Source organism: Bidens hawaiensis, unplaced genomic scaffold (assembly GCF_021521415.1).
Source record: "Bidens hawaiensis isolate Kalapana, Puna unplaced genomic scaffold, B.hawaiensis_p1.1 tig00000702_1, whole genome shotgun sequence".
Lineage (NCBI taxonomy): Eukaryota > Viridiplantae > Streptophyta > Magnoliopsida > Asterales > Asteraceae > Bidens > Bidens hawaiensis.
In genome coordinates this window covers 1,328,363-1,345,907 of record NW_027491042.1, presented here as the reverse complement: position 1 = coordinate 1,345,907, position 17,545 = coordinate 1,328,363, and the positions used below count along the sequence as shown (strand labels likewise).

Below are 17,545 nucleotides of genomic sequence, written 5' to 3'. Positions count from 1 at the left end.
AATCAAATGCTTTTGTATTATTTTTTTTATTATGGATTAACTTTTTGACTATGTTTTATTATGGAATCATATACTTTTGATATATTTTTTGAGTTGAAGTTACATTTATATGATATTACAAAGGTATACAATTAGCCCGGTTAAACCTCGGCTATATCATTTTTTTCACCCAATCCGGTACAGCTAAATACGGTTTTAAAACATTGATCACACCACAGTCTGCAGCACTGTATTCTTCAGTAATTTATGCCTAAAAACGGTAGCTCCAACTTTGTGTCCTGTATTTCTACAATTTTTTTCTACCCGTAAGAATTCATTTGAATTCCTTTAATTTTCCAGTAATTTATGCTTACAAAAATTAGCTCCAACTTTGTGTCCTTTTTGCCTAGAGATTCCTTCCGACCAGTTATTTTTATTGTTTGGCTTACTTATTGGATGGATATTCCTTTAGAACATGATGTTGTTGCTTATCTTTTGTGTTTTTTTGCATAATCACATGTACAGGTTGGGTGGCCGAATTAAAAAAAGGGGTTGATGGACACTTGCATAACAATTGCCAAATTATGCCTATTAAATGCATCTTAAATCACACCTCAGTACACTGATCATAGAGATATAATATAACAAAGACTGGGTTGCATTAGTAACAAGTAAATCCATTATGTGTTTATAAAAGGTCTCTAAAATTTTTGGACATAAACACCAATCCTAAAGTCTAAGACGAGGCAAAAGCCAATTGATCAGATCACGATCTATTTTATAAGTCTACTTGGGTATTAAGAATTTATTTCTAAGAACTGAATTTTTTGCACTCAATAGTTTAACTCCAGAAAGAATTATGGGATGATATATCCTGCCTTCGTTAGAAGACGCATTCTGCTTTTTCCTACTCTTCTATTGTGTGGTGTGTTTGGAGTTCTTGAAAGTAATTTAATGCTTTGTAACATTCAAATATTCAATGGATACAGAACTGGCGAATAATTGGCGAGACATTAATGTGGACAATTGTTATATGTGTTTTGTTTTAGTTTATCTGCAGATAAATTTATTGCTTATGTTTCTTTACTTAGGGAGTGTTTGGGATTCTTAATTATGAAAACTCATTATAAATTTTCAATAAGTTAATAAGTTATAAAAATGTAACTTATTAACTTATCACTCTCATAGCAAAAACCAAATCAAACACCTTATTACTTTTCAATAAGTTAATAGGTTATAAGTAGGCTAAAATAAGCATCCCAATTAAACACCCCCTTAGTTTATTTTAGGGGAGTGTTCATGTACAAAATAATCTTAACATATGAAATAATAATAATATATCAAAAATGAGAACCTAGAAAACAATGTCAACCATAATACTAATCTACATAAGCAATATTTATTATAACAAAGAAAAAAACCTAATAATAATAAGAGAAGAATCAGATCCAGCAAAAAAAAAACGATAACATAAAATATTTATAACAGTAAAAGAAAAAAAACCTAAATAACAACAAATATAAATCAACAAATATTTATAATATCTCATAATCGCAAATAAGCAAATACGAAAAATAATATAACAACAAACAGTTATTAAAACAAACCTTATAATAACATCAAATTGGTTTCACTGTTTTCATGTTAAGAAGTATTTATATTTAATCCTGAATCTTTTATTTTATTACTTATCTTTCTTTACTTAATTTAATTTCACTGTTTACTTTTTGTCTCCACAGACTAAAATTTATATGGATCCTTCACTATGTGTGCACTATACGGTGTGTGTATAATCACCAAGAGAAACCTAAGTAAAATCATAGAAACGAATTAAAGTTTTCCATTCGTATACATGCATGCGCATCGATTGCTTTAGTCCTTGATTACATATATATAATGATACTGGCCGGAGATGGTTCAAAACCTACTTTTAAAAAGAAAAAAGACCGAAAGCATTTTCATATTGTGAAATCTCGGTTTACATTGCAGTACAGAAAACGTGGAAATAAAATATATTAAGTCTCCATTTTTTATATTGAGGCTATCAAATTAAAAAAACCATACTCCTGCAAAGTGGCATTGAAAATGGGACACAAAAAACAATTTCATCAACTTTTTTTATAATATAAACAATATAAGTAGTTCTGTCACCAATCCCTTGTTTCCGTCCTCGTACGTGAACTTAAAAAATAAAAAGATATACATTTCAAGTCTGTTTATTTCTCGGCAGATTCCTTCAATCATTCCCACCATTATAATTTATGTTTTCTGGTATAGTCATTGTTCTTTTCGAAAATATGAATTTATTCAAAGCTTACCATTTTCTCATTTTCCTTTCAATAACATCAACATACGTTGCAAGTCAGAAGTTCACAAAGACAGGGTGCGATGATACATGCGGGAACGTGAAGATTCCATACCCTTTTGGAATCGGAGCAGACTGTTCCGTGAACCAATGGTACATCGTTGAATGCAACTCCTCCACACCTTATCTACCCGCACTCAACCATCTTGAAGTCTTGAATATAAACTTGATCAATCAGACAGTCACTGTTAGTACGCCAAGGATCACGGATTGCAAAAACACAGTTTGGAATAGCAGTGAGATTATGGGCGTTGATCTCAGTGGCAGTCCATTCTTATTTTCCAAACAAGACAATATATTTGTTTATGAGGGGTGTGGTACTGCTACTTTGATGGATAATGGGAGTGTACTCACAGGCTGTTCAACGGCTTGCATGTTACACTTGAAGAAAGCAACAAATGTTTTGGAAACCGGTGTTGCCAAACTGCAGTTCCTCATTATCTCAAGTCATACAACATTAACTTGACAAGCTTCGAAGGAAAAGGAGAGGACGGATCATGTGGGTATGCCTTCCTGATGGATAAAACTTCATATAACCAAGGAAGATCTTCTGACCCAATTATATTCAGGAATTCCTCTTTTATTCCTGTATCACTTATGTGGATTCTAACAAATTCTGATAACTTTACATGTTGTAATGAGGCGACCCCAGAAGAAGGCACAGTGGATATATATATAATGGTACTCCAGTAGATACAAGAAATTGCGGCCAGTACCATGCCACAGAGAACCCTTATTTGAAAGACGGATGCTATAGCTATGGTATGTAAATCAGTATTAGATACAGTATCAGTTATCTCGTTATTTTGCTTCTCAAGATTTATGACTTTTAGTTAATTAGTTTCAAATTTAAATTAAATAAATATTGAATGCACGTCGTTGCTAAAAATATTCCAAGTTTTGGAGTAAACTTGTGGGTCTGGCACGTCTGTGAAATTCTGGGTATTGTCCCAAGTGAGTACTAAAAACGGACCCCTATATATAATTCCCCTTAAAAATCAACTATAATTGTGCTAACGATAAACAAAACAAAACTATTATAGCAATAAATAAATACAAAGCAAACGATAAACAAAAACAAAGTCAAACAAATCGAATGACCCTCCTTAAATTCTTCAAAACAAAGTTGTTGATCAGTAGATTATACTCTCTATTTAGTGATAATCCATATATTAAAACCGCCCAAATTTAAATAGACCTCACGCAATGTTGTTCAATTGATTCATGAATTGCGCCCTCACCGCCACACACCTTGTTGTTCGACCAAGATTGCTGATGTGACGTTCGACCTTCATGGTTCGTTCTAAAACTGATACATGTTTTCAAAAAAAAAATATTGGTATTGGGCTAATTACTAAAAATATATATTTTGTTTTCTTAAAAATATAATAAATTGTAAACAAACTGACTATTGGAGTAATAGCCCTCTTACTCTTTTGGTTTCTCTTAATATTATTTTTTAAGAAAAAATTATGACCAAAAGTTATAAATGCATTCATATAATTTAATCAAAATACCTATTTATGCATAAAATTTGTTCATATTTCACATTTGATTTTCAATATATATTCATACTCAATTAAATAATACATATTTTACTCACAACCTTACTTAAATATAATTTGGGATGAATAGTGAACACCCAAATATGAGATTTTACTTTAGTTTCCCATATTATTTGGGGTATGAGGTATGATATGAGGACTACAATGTACATGTGAAAAATGAACAAAATTACATGATTACTATATAGTAATGTGTCAAAATTACCCCTGAGGTTTGCTTAGTTCGTGACTTTCATCCAAAATGGTTTTTTGGTGCAAGTGGACCTTTCTGGTTTTACAATTGTCGCCAAATTTTGTCTAAATCAATAACGTTGTCTATTTTTTAACGTTAAATGAGTGGAATAATAGTCTTTTTGATTTGTTTTTTAAATTTGGGAGGGGATTTCTATTATTTTTTCAATGTTTATGGGTGTATACTGAAATCTTTTTAAAGTTTATGGGTGAATAATGAAAATGAGAGAAAAGTGACTCATCTTGTTTGTTCCCTACCCACGTTTTTCCATCGGACCCCCTCTTATCACCTTCTCTACCGGTATGCCACCTTCGTAGAACCATCGCTGCATGAAGCCTTTGCTTGCCTTGTGAAAGCTCCATCCCACCCCCGGAAATTGGGTCACGTGCTCCACATTCATCGTTATTAATATGTTTGGGTTGAGGGCTTGAGGCAGATGATTGTGGTGATGGGTGTAGGTTCTGTCCAACCCTTTTGAAAGCCTAACACAAAACGAGAATTCAGGTTATTTTTTAAATTTTATTTAACAAAGCAAAACAACTAACAATTTTATATCTGTCTTTCATAGGGATGGCAAAAAAACCCAAACCCGATGGGGAAAACCGAAACCCGCCCCGAACGGGGCGGGTTCGGGGACACTTAATCGGGGACGGGTCCGGGTTCGGGTTTTCCCCGTTTAAGTTAATCGGGTTCGGGGCGGGTATGGTATAGCCTGTACCCGCCCCGTATACCCGCCCCGTATACCCGTTTAAAACCCGTTTAAAACCCGTTTAATTAAATATAATTTTTATATTTATATATAATATATTATTTATTAAATATAATTTTTATATTCGGGTATGACTTATTATTTACATTAATTTAACTTTATTCATTAATTGTATTAACTTTATTTATATATTAGGTGTCACAACGGAGCTTGATTTGTATCTACAAGAGAAAGTTTGGATAAAAGAAACTGAGATTGACCTTTTAGCTTGGTGGAAAACAAATGGTGTCAAGTACCCAAGGTTGCAAAAGATTGCTCGAGATATATTGGCGATTCCAATATCTACCGTTGCTTCCGAGTCCGCTTTTAGTACAAGTGGTAGATTGGTAAGTCCACATCGTAGCCGTCTTCATCCAAAAACATTGGAAGCGTTAATGTGCGCCCAAAGTTGGTTGTTGAATGAAATCAAAGGTAAACAAACATTTTATTTTTTATTTTTAACTTAGCTACTATATAAACTTTTGACTTTTGTGATATGAATATAGCAACTTGTTCAGAAGAATCCGAGGCATATTGCCAAACTATTGAATATGATTGTGACGATGGTATTGAGGTAATACATATATATATGGTTTATCGTTTACATTTTAATATGGTTTAACATTGATTCTTATATAGTTTCCAATTAATATGTTAATGTTTGATTATCATAGCAATCCGGCGTGACAAGTGTTTGAATGGTTGAATGGGTGCGGTATGGACGTGTAAGAAGGATCAATCATGAAGTTAATTTCCGTTGTGATGGGAGAAATAAACATTTTTATGTATTAATAATGTCTTTTGTATGTGTAATGTGTTTGGATATTGAACTTTTTGTGTATTAATATTGTATTGTAATTTTGTATCATTTTCTTACAATCGGGTTTTAAACGGTGAACCCGACGGTTAAATGGGGATCCCCACGGGGAATTTAGCCCGTTTAAAAACCATTTATGCTAGACGGGTTCCCCGAATACCCGCGGTTTTCCCCGAATCCCCGATGGGGATTCCCCGTTTAGTCCCCGCGGGTTTTTAGACGGTTTTGGTAATGAGTTTTATAAACCGGGGCGGGTATGGGATTAGCATTCCCCGCCCCGAAACCGCCCCGTTGCCATCCCTAGTCTTTCAAATAACTTACGTGTCATTTTTATCACTTAGAATGATTTTTTGTCTAACTTTAGTCTAAATTGAAGGCATAAAGCCCTACTTTAAGGGGGTGTTCCTAGTTTTTTTAGTGAAGTTTATAGCTTTTATAGTTTTTTTTTTATATAAAATAAGCTTAATTTAGTGTTTGGTTTAGCCTTTTAAGCTTATGCTTATTAGCTTATATAGGCTAATGTGAATAAGCTTATATGAATATGGCTTTTTAGCTTATTTGTGTAAGGGTGTAAATTACTTATTTGCCCTCAAATGATGGTGGATTAATGATTTTTGAAGCAACTTATTAGTGTAACAAATTAAAGAATGGTGAATTTAACAATTTATTAATATGCATAATTAATAAGAGACAAATGGTAGAATTTCATAAAAGAGACAAGTTGGTGGATTTAATAAGTTGGTCGAAGTTTATAGATACTGATTAATACGTTGGTGGAAGATCAACTCTTACCATCAATCTACCATTTCTCAAACCATTAACTCTTACCTTAAAAAATCTCATTTATCAAACACCCATATACCATTTATCAAGCGTTCAAAAAATTTACTTAAAGTGGAGTAACATGAACTTGTTTTCATATACTGAGGTAATTTGTTCTTTTTGTTTTTACTTATTATATTGTTTTCTCTTTGTTTTAATTTTCAAATTGTTCTCTTCGTTTGGCCTAGTTTTACGTCTTCCTCGATATAAATTTATCAAAAAATGATGGTATAACTCATAAAAACAAAGTAGATACATATAAAATATAAGATATGTAATAATATGTAACAATGTCCCTTTTGGTCATTTTACTAACATAAGCAAAATAAAAAAATGTCATCGAGTCTTGATTTTCTTTAATTAATATTATTTTATGGAGCTCGTTTTTATTTGAACAAAATCACATACATACATACATACATACACATACATATAGGGTTTGAATCAGATACAAATGAAATTAACATGTTATAATTGTAAGAATCAAGTAGAGTAATTATGTAATTACATCATAGAGTAATAATTAGGAGTAATTATTACTCTATGATGTAATTACATAATTACTCTACTTGTATATATATAACTACTCTACTTGTATACAAGTAAAGTAATTATGTAATTACTCTATGATGTAATTACATAATTACTCTACTTATATATATAATTACACTACTTGATTCTCACGTTTAGCACGTTAATTTTATCTGTATGTTAACCTTTCCCTATATATTATATATATTAGGCCCTCCGCTATGTGGGGCTCGCCAAAACCACCTTTATAATTTATATACACATTAGCATACTTACATTTTCTGCTATAATCGTTATTTACAAATATGAATAACAAGCATACTTAATTACTCTTTTGTCTTTCAATAGAAACTCCAAAATACGCCAAGACAGGATGTAATGATACATGCGGGGATGTGATGATTCCATACCCTTTTGGAATTGGTGAGAATTGTTCTCTTAACCAATGGTACACAGTTGATTGCAACTCCTCAAAGCCATATCTACCTGCACTAAACCACTTGGAACTCTTGGGTGTGAGTTTGGAAAATCAAACAGTCACTGTTAGTTCGCTTAAGATCACTAATTTCCAAAACCCAGTTCTTAATAGCAGTGAGATTATGGGTGTCAATCTTGGTGGGAGCCCCTTCTTGTTTTCCAGAGAACACAATATATTTGTTTTTGACGGTTGTGGTATGGCCACTGTGATGGAAAATGATCGTGTGCTCACAGCTTGTTATGCGGCTTGTCATGATGTTACACTTCGGGATAGAAACAACTGTTTTGGAGTTGGTTGTTGTGAAACCGCAATTCCTAATTTTTTCAATTCGTACAACATTCACCACACCGGTTTGGTACATGATGGTGGGGCTAGTTGGTCTGCCTTTTTGGTGGATGAAGCTTCATATGACCCATCTATTATTCGAAGGAATACCTCTTTTGTTCCCATATCACTTACGTGGGTTTTAATGGACTCAGACTGGGATCAAGTAACTTGTTGTTATGACGAATCCAGGGTAATATACTCATTGGATATGTTCAATGGTACTACAGTGGATACATGGAAATGCGACTACGGCTCAAGGTCATTAGAAGGAAGCATTTATATAATAGATGGATGCTCTGAAGTTCAGCCAGCTGGTATATATGTATAATATTAACATTTGAAGGTTATATATTTGTTTGTTTATTTTTATTGTGACATGGAAGTTCCTAATTAATCTTATCGTTAAAAAAGACCCTATGGATGATCCGTGTCCAAAGTGCAAACAAAGCGGAGGCCGCTGTAAATGGGAAGCGAAATATGACGGTAGTAATGGGCATCTCAGTTCCTGAAGGAGAAGGAACTTCACTGGGTGTAATTCTAGGTACGTAATGTCTTTAATTTCTTCATGCTTAAAATTGTTTACTCCCTATATATTCGAACGATCTGACTTTAATTACGAACAATCAAAGTGGGGATCGATCAGTTGGAATTTGAAAGATTCGCGCAGTCAGTCTTACAGTTTACTTTTGATATTCAAAACATTTTTATGAGTACAACTATAGCTGGCAAATGGGTTGGGCTAGGTCGAACTGGTCATGGGTCGAAACGAGTCATGGGTCAAAATGAGTTTGGGTCAGAACGGGTCAGTTAAAAAAATGATTGTTTTGGTTTGGATCATAATAGGTTAGGGTTGGAACAAGTTTCGGTTTCTTTTTTTCTTTTTCTTTTTTTGTAAAGAGGATAATGACGGAACAGTTTAAATTTTTAGATTTTTTGTTTTTTATTTATATTTTGAGTTATGATTTTTTTATTATTTTTTTAGAGGTTTTCTATTTAAATCAAAAACCCTCTAAAAATATTCAAAAATAATCATAAACAAAAAAAAAGTAAAAACCCAAAAATGTTTCCTACGTTCTGCTCGTTCCAAAAAAAAAACAATCAAAACGAAACTAAAAGAATTCAAATTGAACAAAAACGAAGCTGAAAAAACGGACAAAAACGAGTCCGGAATCGACCAAAAAGAAACAAAAGAAATCAAAACTCAACCCGTCCCACGTGAAAACTCGTGTTGACTTGAAACTTGAACCGAACTTTTTCCAATCTGAAACCAGTTTCGTGTCGAAACCTGTCTTTACAAAAACCCGTTCCGGTCCGAAGCATGTCACGTTTCCTTAGGACACTAACCTACACTTCTTTGAACTTGTCGACCAATTTTGACCCGAAAATAACAAGATGAAATTTCAAATTGGCCCATTCAGTTAAAAACATTTATCCAAACCAACCCATTTAAGTTTTAAAACAACTCAAATTTACTCATTTGAAAGAGTTTGGGTCAAGATTGTCACCTCTAAGTACAACACTTATGTTGAAATACTATGATATAGCCCGTATAATACACGACTAGTTAAAAAATGCAGCAAAAATACTAGATAGAAATCTCTGTTTATCCGTGGCGGGCGTGGGGGTCGGTTTTTATCTGGGGAATCCCTCAATAGGTGGACCGCTAGGGGCTCCGTCCGTCCGAACTCGTGGCCGGCTCGGACTACCTTTAGCCAATGGGAACCGCGTACGGAATACCCGGCGTTACTTAGTTGGTGGTTCCAAAAAAAAAGGAAATCTTTGTTTATGGGCAGCATTTATGACCAAAGCATTAATTTTTGCAAAGTAACCGTCGTACTAAGCAGCGATTTGAATGACATAATATTCTATAAAATTGCCCCTAAATTAAATTTCATATATAAATTTTGATCAAAATAACTAATAGGCATAATAAATTAAATAATTAAACTACCAATTTAATAAAGTTACAAAACTAATTATTTAAAAGTGTGTGTGTGGTGGTGTGTGGGGGGGGGGGGGTGTCTAGATGATAAAACTTCAAGTTAAAAAACGATATTTAAAATTACTTATTTTAACTGTAATGAAGTTTCTGGTCCTTCACTAGTGCATGACTGCATGTTGGCATCGTTCAAAAAAAATTAGAGCATGTAGGCCAATATGCCTGTAGGGGTATGTTACTAAACCCGGTTTTACGACCCTAAATTTATTATGTTTGGCTTATTTTATTATATGGACTAATACAATGTTATTGGGCTGAGGGGGTTTTGTGGAGGTAATCCTAACTGGGCTAGGCCCATTAGGGTACCATGATGGTGGCCATGAGGCTCTCTATATAAGGAGGTCTCCACCTCCTTGTTAGAGGGTCATGCTCAATAAGAGCCACCACCCTATTTTTGTGTCTGTGAACAAGAGATCCTCAGGATTTCTTAGCAGTCACCTCCACACCCCCGAAAAGCCATTGCAGGTCTCAAGCAATCGAAGAAGAAGATCAAGTCGCGGTTCGTTCATCTCGAAATCCTTGGAAACATCGTCATGGATCAGGTCAGATTCATTTCATGCTTCGACATTGCCCCCCAAGTCCAGTGTTGCTCCTAGGCGTGCAAGCGTTTAGGTGGAGCGCTGGACTTTATAAGGTGTGTTAGGAAATGAGGCGGTTTTTTTTCCTTTTTCTTCGGCCTTGTCTTTATTGTCTTTGAGTTTTGGGAGGTTTTCTCCATGATGGTGACATGTTGTGATTTTTATGATAATGATGGTGCACTGGCATGAATAAGATATAGCACACATCATAACAATAGTGGCGCGAGGCCTGATAAAAGATAGAGCGCGCATCTCGATAATGATGCTTAATAGTTTGCGCGCGAGGTAGCTTACGAGCTATAAGAATAATGAAGCTTGCGCGCGAGGCGATTTACGAGCTATAAAAATAATGAAGCTTGCGCGCGAGGCGACTTACGAGCTATAAAATAATGAAGCTTGCGCGCGAGGCGACTTACGAGCTATAAAATAATGAAGCTTGCGCTCAATGTCGACTTACGATAGTGGCGCGAGGCCTGATAAAAGATAGAGCGCGCATCTCGATAATGATGCTCAATAGTTTGCGCGCGAGGCAACTTACGAGCTATAAAATAATGAAGCTTGCGCACGTTGCGGCTTATGAGCTATAATATGACGATAATGACTGGCCTACAAGGGCCTCTTCTACGCAGGATGACTATCCCAGCTTGTTTTCAAAATAATAATGGAGGCGCAGTCGGCCAGATAATAATAATGTCATATGTGCTTGTGCGACTCGTAGCCGAACCTGCAAAAACATATCAAATTAGCGCGTGGTCGTTTGGGATATTGTTAGGCTCCCGCCCTAAGATTCGGATGTCTTCCATTGCGATAATGTAGTGGTGGTATACCACGATAGTCCCCTAGTTCATTGCTGCTGAATAAAGTTGTCCTTATCCTGATTTGGGATTAGACTATTCTCATTTGTTGTGCCGCTTACGCATAGGTTTTGGCTTTGTGTCACGCGCAGATGCGCTTGCGCATAGGCTTTGGCTTTGTGTCATGCGCCACGCGCAGATGTTTCATGCGCGTGCGCGTAGACTGTGTGTCATGCGCCACGCGCAGATGTTGCATGCGCGTGCGCGTAGACTTTGTGTCATGCGCAGATGTTTCATGCGCTTGTGCATAGGCTTTGGCTTTGTGTCATGCGCCACGCGCAGATGTTTCATGCGCGTGCGCGTAGACTGTGTGTCATGCGCCACGCGCAGATGTTGCATGCGCGTGCACGTAGACTTTGTGTCATGCGCAGATGTTTCATGCGCTTGCGCATAGGCTTTGGCTTTGTGTCATGCGCCACGCGCAGATGTTGCATGCGCGTGCACGTAGACTTTGTGTCATGCGCCATGCGCAGATGTTGCGTGCGCTGATGTGATATGCGTGAGCATGTGATGCGTAAGCATATGTAATATGCGTGAGCATATGTGATGCGCGAGCATAAGTGGTGCATGAGCATGTGATATGCGACTGCGCTCAAGCATCATGGCGGCGCGCATGTAGAATGGCGGAATGGTTGACCCGCGGTGGCGCGCATGTGACGTGGCTTGTGTTAATAGGTTTAATTATGACGGCGTGTTGAGCGGAGCGGAGCCGCGTTCGGTCTTGTATTCGGCGCGAAGCCGTATGGGTTTATGAGGATTCCCAACCTTTAAGTTTGGCGCATGGCCTTATGGGTTTGAGGATTCCCAACCTTAAGTTTGGCGCGTGGCCTTATGGGTTTATGAGGATTCCCAACCTTTAAGTTTGGCGCCTGGCCTTATGGGTTTATGAGGATTCCCAACCTTTAAGTTTGGCGCGTGGCCTTATGGGTTTATGAGGATTCCCAACCTTTAAGTTTGGCGCGTGGCCTTATGGGTTTATGAGGATTCCCAACCTTTTAAGTTTGGCGCTTGGCCTTATGGGTTTATGAGGATTCCCAACCTTTAAGTTTGACGCTTGGCCTTATGGGTTTATGAGGATTCCCAACCTTTAATTTTGGCGCGTGGCCTTATGGGTTTATGAGGATTCCCAACCTTTAAGTTTGGCGCTTGGCCTTATGGGTTTATGAGGATTCCCAACCTTTAAGTTTGGCGCTTGGCCTTATGGGTTTATGAGGATTCCCAACCTTTAAGTTTGGCGCGTGGCCTTATGGGTTTATGAGGATTCCCAACCTTTAAGTTTGGCGCTTGGCCTTATGGGTTTATGAGGATCCCCAACCTTTAAGTTTGGCGCTTGGCCTTATGGGTTTATGAGGATTCCCAACCTTTAAGTTTGGCGCTTGGCCTTATGGGTTTATGAGGATTCCCAACCTTTAAGTTTGGCGCGTGGCCTTATGTGCGCATGCACGGCGACGGAGTGGTGACTCGCGGGCGCGCGTGCATGGCGGAGAGTTGCGCTCACGCATGTCGGCGGAATGGTGACCCACCAGCGAGCATGCGTGGTGGCAGTCTTCTGCGCAAAACCCACATGGTGGAGGTCTTTTGCGCGAAACCCGCATGGTGGTTCCCGCGGTGGCACATGCATGGCTGCGGAGTGAGAATCCGCGAGCGCGCGTGCATGGCGGCGGAAGTCTGGTAATTTTTGGATCTACAATTTGAGAGATCTGTAATTTTAAACCTAAAATCCAGGTCTGTAATCTAGATCTAGATCTGTAAATCAGATCTAGATAGATCTGAAGCTCGTAGCGGAGAGAATTTAAAACCATCACAAATCCGGGGGCTTGATCATCCGAATCAGGTAGTTTCTTTTTTGCACAGATCTGGAAGCCTCTTTTAGATCTATGGATCTTTTTGAGCTTTAATAGAACAAGCCTTGAAGCCTTTTTCTGTAAACTTCCAGATCTGGGTTTTTCCTGGGAGAGATCTGACAGCCGAGACGAAAATCGAAGGGTAGTTCGTTGCCGTCCCACGGATGGCGCCAATGTCGAAGCATGAAATGAATCTGACCTGATCCATGACGATGTTTCCAAGGATTTCGAGATGAATGAACCGCGACTTGATCTTCTTCTTCGATTGCTTGAGACCTGCAATGGCTTTTCGGGGGTGTGGAGGTGACTGCTAAGAAATCCTGAGGATCTCTTGTTCACAGACACAAAAATAGGGTGGTGGCTCTTATTGAGCATGACCCTCTAACAAGGAGGTGGAGACCTCCTTATATAGAGAGCCTCATGGCCACCATTATGGTACCCTAATGGGCCTAGCCCAGTTAGGGTTACCTCCACAAAACCCCCTCAGCCCAATAACATTGTATTAGTCCATATAATAAAATAAGCCAAACATAATAAATTTAGGGTCGTAAAACCGGGTTTAGTAACATACCCCTACAATGCCATATTTCTTATTAATGCCGAACTAAATTACCATGTTGCTTTGGTTTTGGCTAACCTCCAATCGGGTGCTTGACATTTATATTGGCCTTCATACAGGTGTTAGTATAAGCATGGGTGTACTTTTTTTGGTTGCAAGTAGCTATTTCTTGTACAAGTTGATTAAGAAAACAAAAGAAAGGAGGCGACGAAAGAGATTTTTTAAACGCAATGGTGGATTACTTCTAAAACAACAAGAAGAAGTTGACCCGTCTTTAGTTGATAAAAATCATAAAACAATACTTTTCACGTCACGTGAGTTGGAGAAGGCAACTGACAACTTCAATGAGAATAGGATTCTTGGACGAGGAGGTCAAGGTACCGTCTATAAAGGCATGTTGGTGGATGGAAGGATTGTGGCAGTTAAGAAATCAAAAAAGGTTGATGAAAACCAGTTAGAGCAGTTCATCAATGAGGTGGTAATTCTTTCCCAAGTCAACCATAGGAATGTGGTCAACTATTGGGATGTTGCTTAGTGACAGAGGTGCCGCTACTCGTTTCTGAATACATTCCGAATGGTACATTATATGATCAGCTTCACAAAGAAACTAATGAGTTTCCAATTTCTCTTAACATGAGATTGCAAATAGCTACAGAGGTTGCAGGAGCAATAGCATACTTGCACTCAGCAACTTTCATTCCAATATACCATAGAGACATCAAAACTAACAATATACTTTTAGATGACAAATACAGAGCCAAAGTTTCTGACTTTGGAACTTCACGGTTGGTCACAGTAGAGCAAACACATTTTACTACCTTAGTTAAAGGTACATTCGGCTACCTTGATCCCGAGTATTATCGATCTAGCCAATTCACCGAAAAAAGTGATGTTTATAGTTTTGGAGTTGTTTTGGTCGAATTGTTAACCGGAGAAAAGCCAATTTCCAAAACTAGAGATGGTGAAAGTAGAAGTTTAGTCACACACTTTATGTCGGCCATGGAAGAAGGGCGAGTTATGTCTATCTTTGATGCAATTGTGATTAAAGAGGGTACCATGGACGAGGTTCTAAGTTTAGCTAACTTGGCAATGCGATGTTTAAATATGAAGGGAATGCATAGACCAACAATGAAAGAAGTATCTATAGAGTTAGAAACCATACGTATGTCACACATTCCCTCTACGATTCAAACGGAAATCAGTCCCACTGTGTATGGGGAGGAACTATCAATGAAAACTTATGGAGAATCATCATCAACCTTCCCGAGTTTTAACGACAGCATCACTCATTGATGCAAAAAAGCTTGGTCAGCGTTTATTGTTCAATAAATTTATATTGTCATATAGCTTCAGGAAATGTAACAGAACTAACTTAGTGTCATAAAAATTAACGAGTTATGTTTGAGAAATCAAAGTACTTTTATTTAAGAAGTTATTCTTTCACGAGTTAAAAGAGGCATGTAATCAATGAGAAACATACAAAGCAACGATTCAGCAACTGCAATGGTGATGCCCCCTATAGCCCACCACATCATTAGACCAAGATATTGATGTGTATCCTAACGAGACAAGGCATCACCAAGAAAGGTTAAAAAAATTGAAGATCGTGAAAATTTTTTAAAGCATGTAGCTGAGTTATAAGAATCAAATCAATAATATAAGCAACTAGAGCATCTTACCCATAAGTTATTTTTAGACAACACATCTTCTCCAATTTAATAAAGATGGTATACAAGCACATTAAATCAAGTGAATCAAAAGTTTTGTCAAAATCTACTTAATTTCATCCACCATAAGCGACAGGTTGATATCATGTCTCATATTTGTCACACCTGACCTCATGGGCCTAAACGTATAATTAACCAACAGTAATTAGTACTTTTTTATTTGTTTAGAGCTATTGCGCAGCAGAAAAATATTATGTATGACAATAGAAGGAAAGTGTAAAGTTTGTCTGGTTAAATGTATCAGCCAGGTTTCATTACATCTTGTTATCAAATTCATTTAGTAGGAACCAAAACAAGAACACCAAGATATAAAACTGCTGTAAAAAAGTCAGTATCCATTGCAGCAACCAACAATTAGTAATTACAAGTCAAAGTCTACTACTATCTAGCTAAGTGCTTCCATTCTCGAGTTGCCTCGGGAAGATATTGGACCTACAGTGACACAAACAGATAAGTCACAGAATTAGTCGTAATTAACTTGAATTTAGTTAAGTGAGTTACATGAAACTTAGGTCATGAAGCTAAAGTCAATTAGGAATTTTGAAATAATTAAGTTAAATGAAGTACCTTTGAGGCATTTCTATGAATCCAGAGTTCTGAAAATTCAAGTGGCTTGATATATTTGTTACTCCATTGTTTTCTCTTGAAACTAAAAAGATGCGGGACGCGTAACGAAAAATAAATTTCAAACATTAATGGCTAAAAATCAAAAACCAGTTAACTTACCTTGGTTATGTACTGTGATGCCATTCGAATCAATGTAGCTGTACCCTAGATGTTGTGACAGATATGCATTAAGGTCGTCTGTGAATGCTCTTTCTAAGTGATGTGGATTTAAATCCATGTTGCTGGATGACGACACGGATGCAGATCCATTATTCATTGGAATTCCATTATTATTCATTCTTTGTTCTATCATCCGAATGCCATTATTATTCATTCTTTGTTCTACCATCCGAATTCCATTATTATTCATTCTTTGTTCTGTCATCCCAGTATTCGGGTTCTGAGCCAACAACGTATTAAACGGATAACCAGCATAATTGTTGAAGCCACTCGGTGGTAAATCAGATGGAACTGGTTGCACTGCAAGATGTTGATTCCAATAATAACAAAAATAATAAAGTTAAATCTAAAAAGAGAAGATTTTTAAACGGAAAGCAGCTTACTTGGTGGACAAGTAACCACCTCATTTCGGTTCAACTGATTCATTAATGAAGCTTGTTTGTCAAGAAGGTTATTGAACCTTGTTATCTGGTCTATCAGTGCCAGCCTAAGATGGTAGTTCCTGAAGAAGTCTTTATTTTGTTCTTCAAGATTCTTCCAAACTGAAAGAAACAAATTATATGTTAAGAGAATAAGTTATAATGTAATTATTATTATAGACACTAATTATATCTGATCATTTAATGGTTAAAAGATTAATGTAGGAAACATAATTACTTACTGATCTTTGTAAAGCAAGTCTCAATATTATGTTGTTGATAGAGAACATCAATGACCTCCTTCATTTTCATGTATTTCAGTATACACTTTTCTATTAGAATTTTTACCTGATACAACACAAAATAAAATTAATTAGGAGTCATCTAAAATGACACCAAAATAATTGCTATACAACCATTTCAAATAACATAATTAGTCTCCTTACCTTCTCAACCTCTTCAACAGTAACCTTTCCGCACTCTCCGGTAGACATTTCAAGCAAAACCAAACTACTCCAAATCTGTTTTAACAACAGCTAACAAATTAAGGAAGCCCGACTATTCAATCGTATATATGAAAGTTTGAACGGGTAAAACGAATCACTTTCGGATCAGGTTGACTAATATAAACACCTTTCTATTGAATTGCATGAAAAAAAAACAGATATAATATAGTTGCATTAAATGTAATTAATACAATGATATAATCTCTTTAAATAAAAACAATTCAGGAGCAAATAAACCACTAAACCATATATCTTCAGCCCAGTTCATCAATGACTATGAATAAGTTCATCACAATTCAAAAGCTACATGCATAAAACTATTCAGGTGTTGCTTTGTGAATTTAATTTAATATATCATCCGTGAAATGTAAATATAAAAGATTATATAAAAATATGTTAAATTTTCAGA

At 36.5% G+C, this 17,545-nt stretch overlaps 1 pseudogene; it reads left to right on the top strand.

Moving 5' to 3' along the window:
- Nucleotides 1-2,264: 2,264 nt before the first annotated feature.
- On the top strand, nucleotides 2,265-15,039 carry LOC143532500 (wall-associated receptor kinase-like 1; annotated as a pseudogene).
- The last annotated feature ends 2,506 nt before the right edge of the window (nucleotides 15,040-17,545 follow it).